The 7,749-nt window shown below is 44.4% G+C and overlaps 1 long non-coding RNA gene across 7 annotated transcripts in view; it reads left to right on the top strand.

The window, feature by feature from the left end:
• Positions 1–856: 856 nt before the first annotated feature.
• The window catches only part of LOC135098098 (uncharacterized), a 15,400-nt gene continuing 8,507 nt past the window's right edge, over positions 857–7,749 (top strand). For 2 of the 7 annotated variants that reach the window (XR_010266556.1, XR_010266559.1), the window contains exon 1: positions 987–1,001. This is a non-coding gene — a long non-coding RNA (uncharacterized LOC135098098). Of the gene's footprint in view, positions 1,002–3,677; positions 3,774–4,165; positions 4,243–7,749 lie in introns of all 7 variants that reach the window. The other 5 variants (XR_010266553.1, XR_010266554.1, XR_010266555.1 and 2 more) reach the window with 5 other exon arrangements.

Genomic DNA, 7,749 nt, shown 5'->3' on the forward strand with positions numbered 1-7,749 from the left:
AACCATCGGACCTCAGTGCCAAGGAGATAAAAGGGAAACAAGAGGGCCACACCTGCCTCTGGAATCAAGTCAGGGTTGCCCCTCGCCCCCTGGGAGAATGAGACTGCCCCATGTCCTTGGCAGAGCAGAGACCAACGCTGTTACCCTGCCAGTGACCCGTCAGGCCAGGGGCGTGCCTCTGTCAGTGAGGAATCCCTCAGCGAGGCCTCTAACACAGTTACCGGTGCCACTTGTCGATCATTCTAGCAGAGCAACAATATTTTTTTTTGGCCGTGGCAGTGGACGCAAGGCAGGGAGGCGGTGAGGCAATGAGGCAATGAATGCAACACCCACCTTCACTCCACTTCAACCAAACCCACACCTGACTGTATCCCGTATACCTGACTGTATCCCTTTTTCAAATTGCAGCGGCCATGAAATCTTTGCATTGTCATTCTCAACACCCGTTTCTTATTACGACCAACAAATCTCAGATACATATTCATACAGTCACGATTCAGAGCAAATGAAGCTTCGCTACTCAATTTCGATATGAACGCTCCTCAGTTTTGCCAGCTGAGGACACGCGAGCATGGTAACACTGCCACTGACCGATGCTAGAGCTCCCTGATTGGCCTCAGTGTTTCCGTTTTCTTTAAAATGTGATGCAGATAAATTATATTCCTTCCGTCAAAATTTTATATAAAAGACATCAGGTTATGAAGGTCAGAATAACCTAGTGTCTTATTACTAAATATAGATTTTGGTAAGAGCCAATTTGCTGCCCAAATTAAAAAAAAAAAAAAAACGGGAATACATGAACCAATCAGGGAGCGAGAGCATCCCTAGTGACAGTTACCAGGTGGCAGAATTAAAGGGCCGGAATCAGTAAGCACAGTGGCGTGCCGTGGACGTATGGGCGTGTGGCACAACTTCCCAGGCGAGGAGCGCTTGTCCCGCGGCTGGACCTGAGGCTGAGGCGCGGTCTCATCGACACAAGAGAACGTGATGAGGAGAATGAGGTGAGCGGCCCGTCAGATGCAAGTACGAGTATTAGTGAATGCCTATAATTTTGACAATGTGTAACCAGTATTGGTGGTGGTGGTGTTGGTGGTGTGGTGGGTCAGGCGGGGTGCGTGGGCGGGATGTGTGGGGCCGGGATGTGGGGAGGGAGGGCAGGGTGGGGTGACCGGGTGAATGGGGGCGGATGATAAAACACATCAGGTGAGTGATCTCGTTTGTATTTGGTATGAGCGCGCGCGCGCGCGCACGCACGCACGCACGCACGCACGCACGCACGCACGCACACACACAGCATTACACAATCTACTAATTTTTTGGTTGTGATAATTTTTGACCAGTCGTCCGGGCAGCTCCTCACTCCCTTCCCTCCTCAACAACCCCCAACCTCCTCTCATCTTTCCCAGGCCTCCCTCCTCCCCAACCTCCACTCTCCTCTCCTCTCCTTGCTCTCCCTCCCCCATAGTCTCCATATCCTTCTCACCTCCATGCCTCTATTCTCTCCCTCCACCCCTCCCTATACCTCTCTTGTACTCCCGATCCTCTCTCTCTCTCTCTCTCTCACTCTCTCCTCTCTCTCTCTCTCTCTGTTCTCTCTCTCTCTCTCTCTCTCTCTCTCTCTCTCTCTCTCTCCGCCTTTCATACGCTGCCCACACACTGTTTTTCTCGCCCTCCCTCCCTCCCTCCCTCCCTCCCTCCACCTGCAGACCATTCCTCTTTGCCCTTCCCTCTCCCCTCTCTCATTTTTCCCCCTCTCGCCCTTCCGATTTATCCTCTCTCCCAGCCTCCCCTCTCCCACCCCTCTCCCCGGCCGATGAAACTTCGCTGCACTATAAAATATCGCAATTGGTTAACGATTTAACGCCGAAAATCTGCATATAATATTTGGGGGTTAACAAATTTTGAAAAGCTCGGCATTTGTATGTTTTTTTTTTTTTTTTTTTTTTTTTTAGGATCTGTTGATAGTCATGTTGTGTGTGTGTGTGTGTGTGTGTGTGTGTGTGTGTGTGTGTGTGTGTACAGGTGTCCCATTCCTTAACACACACACACACACACACACACACACACACACACACACACACACACACACACACACACACACACACACACACACACACACACACACACACACACACATACACACTAGTGATATCAATGGCCACTGTATGGTCTTTGCCTTAGTCAATCGGCGGCCGTACATCTCCCCCTCCATCTTGAGTCGAGGAGAAAGAGGAGGAAGAGGAAGTGAAGATTCTTGGGTGAGAGGTGGCTTGACCTTAGCACTTCGAAAGGCCAGGGGAAGGATCTCTCTCTCTCTCTCCTCTCTCTCTCTCTCTCTCTCTCTCTCTCTCTCTCTCTCTCTCTCTCTCTCTCTCTCCTCTCTCTCCTCTCTCTCTCTCTCTCCTTTTTCTTCTTTTTCTTCTTGTCTTTAACATTGGGCAAGAGCTGTGATTGTAGATTTGAGTGTTGGCCTTTTCAGGCTCACTTAGACTCACTTCACTTGATGTGAAAAGCAACCTTCCTTTGTGTTCCTTGCTGTTTAACCCAGGTATTGAGATGATACAACTTAAAAGATGTATTCATATATTGTTTTATATATTCCTTTTATTTGAAATGACCTTATTCCGATTTGAAATTCTTGAACAGTAATTGTTTGTACTCATCTTGACACGGAAAGACGCGCCTTATGCTTTGTGCTCCTTTCGGCACGTAAACCCCGACAAGCAGGATGTTGTGCATTCACTAATTCTTGGTGTTCCGAAGCCCTTCCGCACGGCACTCGCTCTCGCCGCGTTCGCTGTATTTAATTGTCGGTAGCACATTAAGCACTGTTTCTGTGAAGAAAATGCATATTTACTGTTGATATGATTGTCGTCATTTTGCACAAATGTCATTTTGTTTGAAATGTTCTGGTTCAGGGACACCACGCTGAGTAATGTGATATCAAGTGTTGAAATCATTCATATCCCTCCATTGCACTTTGGTTGATTTTTTTTGTGAAAATCATAAAGAGTTTGATGTGTAAAGATAATTCTCATCACATTGCAGTTGTAATATAACCTGTAATCCATTGCTTGGATGAATCTTAGTGATCTATGCATCACTTTAAGCTCATAGTGCACTATTAAATTATCAGTGCTCTTTGACTGTTTGTTTTTGATAATTGAAAAAGAAAATTTTATATTTGCAATCAGTTTTTTTAAGTTGACCTAAGAAACAAACATTGATGCAATTTGGAGTCCATATGTTTAATTAAACATATTCTCAGTTTTCGCAAAGTAATAATAAAAAAAGAGTTATGTCTGTGTGTGTGTGATTAATGAAAGAAGCAGACCTGAAATTGTGTCTCTTCCTCGTGTAAGGTGTGCAGCGTACCCTTCAGGCCAGTGCCGGTGCGGAGAGAGAGAGAGAGAGAGAGAGAGAGAGAGAGAGAGGAGAGAGAGAGAGAGAGAGGAGAGAGAGAGAGAGAGAGAAGAGAAAGAGAAAGAGAAGAGAGAGAGAGAGAGAGGAGAGAGAGAGAGAGAGAGAGAGAGAGAGAGATGCAACCGTATTCTAAGCTAAAGATGTAGGATGTCCACCTGTTCTCCTTGTTCTGCCTGTCATCAAGTGTGTTGTGGTAGCACTGTAGCTCCCTCGTTGCAAGTGGCCTTCATTATTTACATTACACGTTGTTACAGCGTAAGGAGTTGCTGGGTGTGGCCTTCAGTAGGATAATGAGGATGGAAGCTGGCAGTGGTGACCACATCAAGACGTGGCACCACAACACAATGAAGGTGTGTTGCTGCCTGTCTTCATTCCGTGAAGAGGACACCAAACTCCACCCACACACTCCACCTCACCACACACCTCACCACATAAGCATTTACTCCCCTTTTTTAAAATCTATTAATATTTAGCTTATCTATAGGCTTTTACAATTGTCTTCACTTTTTTTTTTTCATCAGATTTTGAACATTTTCACTACAGATCTGCCGGAAAGTAGAATGAAGATTGGTCTGGAAGCAGAATCTGAAAGCATGAAATTAAGTTATTAAGAGCACGGATGTGACAAGAAGCAATATAAAACAATGATAATCGTAATAGCAATAGAAGTATTAGTATAAGTAAGTCAATTTGAGCCCCCCATTGCAAATCTGACGTGCACTTAAATGTTACTTCCCGGCAGGCCCGGAACGTGAACACACGATGATCCGCTTTGAGGAGGACAGTGTGGCATTCTCTTGCCTCACAGCAGACTGCAAGGTGAGGCTCAGGGAGGCTGCTGGAAGGCTCTGGTCACCCTTTCACCACGCTGTCGTTTGTTGCACCTGTCCGATTCATTCTGCACGGTTGCCTTCCAAATGTTACACATTAATTACAAATTTTGGTATGGACTGAAAATGTGACACATGTACTCTGCGAGTACACGTGCACGTGCACTTGCTGCATCTCTTGTTGTCAGAGCCGCTCGTAACTTGTTGTTCTCTTGCGGTGGATGGAAGGGTGACGTTTGCTGACGTGATGACGTGAATCGTGTTTGGACAACATTCGGCTTTTGGCTAACGTCAAGTAAACGTGTCTTTGCTTTGTTGCTTTCTTGTAAATGTTTACAATAAGTTATAAATTTCTTATGTCAGCCAACCAGTTGTGGCTGGGAACTGGAGTTGTGCTGTTTTTGTAAAGGTTTGTTAGAGGTTGAACTAATAATTCATATTTGCTAGTTAAGCTAATTCTTGTACCTACTTATTATGAATTTGTCTTCCTCCTCCATACTTTTTTTTCTTCTTTCTTTAATGAAGAGGCAAGGTGATGTCTGAGAACAACTTACACATTTTAAAAGTTTGAACTACATTCTGATTTAACTGTGCTGCTTCACAGTCCATTTTAAATATCAGGATGCACCCACCATGTAGGGAAGGAGTTAGTATAAATCTATGTAAAAGATCATTTGAGTGTAGCTTTTGATGTTGTAGTGTAGGTAAATGAACCACAATGCAGGCAGTCACTGCAGTCCTATGTTGTCTTGCCTGTGGGTGTTAATGCTACAGCTGGGAAGGATATTGTTGGGTAGGGAAGGCAAGGCAGAGGTGGTGGGGTCTGACCAGCAGAGCAGTAGCACTCAACCAGCCATTCAGACATGTGCATAAGCTGACATTCAGTTGCCTTTTGTTTTCACTCTGCTTTCTCTGTCACTCCGACAACGCCGAGCGTCTTGATGCGCGACGATCCGTAGAGCACCATCATTGCCGGACCGAGCGGGTCGAAGATAAATCGTAGCATCCTCTTTGAACGAATATTTATTTTAATAAGTACAGTGTATTGAATTATAAGATCTGATGACAGAATATATTTAAATGAAGATGTTATTGTAAAGCTGCAAACTAAAAGTACAATTAGGGAAAAAATGATAGTGTCTCACCATATACAGTATATTGTGGCTACACAAGACTTGCTTGTGTCTCCCTCCCTGTGCTCAAAATGCTAGCCAGTCATGGAACAACTTGGGAGGCACTCAGAGGTCATGTGCACTACAGTAATAGGAGTGCTTTAGATAGGTTAGTTCTTGCCTACCTTCGTATCAAATGCCACGTCATGTGCCAACATTTCAAACGTGGAATTGTAAGAGAAGGTAGAAATCCTGGTCAGGGATGTTTTTATCCAGCAATGTTGGGTGGATCTGGAGGGATATTATGAACTGTGTGTGTGTGTGTGTGTGTGTGTGTGTGTGTGTGTGTGTGTGTGTTTTCTTTCTTCCACCTACGGAAAGAGCTCAGATCTTTGGGTAGGAATGAGACCTACCCAAAGATCTGGGTATGTTTATGGTACCCAAAGATCTGAGATGTTTATTAAATCTCTCTCTCTCTCTCTCTCTCTCTCTCCTCTCTCTCTCTCTCTCTCTCTCTCTCTCTCTCTCTCTCTCTCTCTCTCTCTCTCTCTCTCTCTCTCTCTCTCTCTCTCTCTCATTAGCTCACATTCTGAGTCACCTCCAGCATCTTTATTAGTCTAGCCCCTTGTTACTCCAGGTCATAAGTGGTAATTTTGCCTTGTTAGCATGGAAAAGATACACAGTTAGGCTCCACTCATGCAGGCATTGCTAAAATTGAGGCAGCTGACTTACTTGATCATCAGCATCTCACCTGTCTGTCAGTCTGAGGTTGCTGCCACACTCTTCCTGTAAACAGTCAACTGAGGACTCTGATATCAGCTACAAACCTCGGCCTGTTGGGGCTTCAATGTTGCCGTGGTGCACCTCAGGATCCTACATAAATAATGGTTCATTTACCCATGCATTAGTCCTGCCTTTGTTTAAACCACACCAAGAAAACCTAATGACAAAGTTTTCACTCAGTACATCTTTAGTCTCTGGAGGGAATGCCAACCAAAGCTTGACCATTAAATAGCTTAAAACTTGCTTAAATGTGGAGGTAAATGCAGTCTGCCCAACCATTCTCTCTCTCTCTCTCTCTCTCTCTCTCTCTCTCTCTCTCTCTCTCTCTCTCTCTCTCTCTCTCTCTCTCTCTCTCTCTCTCTCTCTCTCTCTCTCTCTCTCTCTCTCCTGTATTATATGAATCACTCTTCAATAATAGCACAACACATTAGTGAGACAACTTCTCCCCTTTATAAAATCAATTTGACAGTTTGTAAGAATTTAATTATCTTCCAAAAAATTGGTCCATTTGTGTTTTTATTATCTTTTGACATAGTTTTGGTCTGTAATTTAGTGTGTGTGTGTGAGTTAGTCTGTGTGAGATTGCTGGCATGGTACATATGTAGATAAATAGATTATTATTATTATTATTATTATTATTATTATTATTATTATTATTATTATTATTATTATTATTATTATTATTATTATTATTGCTAAAAGTTTGAATGATGTACGTGTATGTATGTATGTGTGTGTGTGTGTGTGTGTGTATGTGTGTGTATGTTTGTGTGGGGGGGGCTTTGTCCAGGCCACCCTATGTGTAATTGTCAGTATGGTATAGAGAGAGAGGGAGGGTGCCTTTGATGTCAGGAAATAGAGTACCATACTTACTGGAGGAGGCAGTAGGCACCTGCCAAAATGATAATTACTCCCAGTGAGGTCTAAAGCACTGTTCAGGGGGTGCTGTGAACTTATCATTAAACCCAGCTGTGACCTCACTGAACGTTTCCCTTTGTGTCTCACAACACAAGGGGGCAGTCACAGCCTGCCCTCTAAAGACAACTCTCTTCCTCCACACAAAACTACAAGCACCTAATAACACACGCGCACACACACACACACACACACACACACACACACACACACACACACACACACACACACACACACACACACACACACACACACACACACACACACACATGCACACACACACGCCTTTCACTCATAATTTCAAAATTCATGGTGACTCCTACACCAGCCTCAGAGTCCCCATCTGGGGAGGGGACCACAAATGTCCCCATGTCAGAGTGCTCTTCTGACAAGAACCCTAAGTGTCTTGACATCCCCCTCATCTTTTTCTTCATTAACTTGTGCAACATTCGTGGTCTAAGATCTAGTTTTCAATCTGTAGAACACCACCTCTCCTCTTCTAAACCTCATCTTTTTTTCCTCACTGAAACTCAGGTGTCTGAGGCAACTGACAGTAGCCCCTTTTCTGTTCCCTCCTACTTTCTTTATCCTCATTTTTTATCCAAAGCTGGATGCTGCATTTATGTGCGCGATGATTTGATGTGCTCTCGTGCCCACGCTCTTGAGTGAGTTTTCCACCATCTGGC

This window comes from Scylla paramamosain, unplaced genomic scaffold (assembly GCF_035594125.1).
Source record: "Scylla paramamosain isolate STU-SP2022 unplaced genomic scaffold, ASM3559412v1 Contig44, whole genome shotgun sequence".
NCBI classification, from domain to species: Eukaryota; Metazoa; Arthropoda; class Malacostraca; order Decapoda; family Portunidae; genus Scylla; species Scylla paramamosain.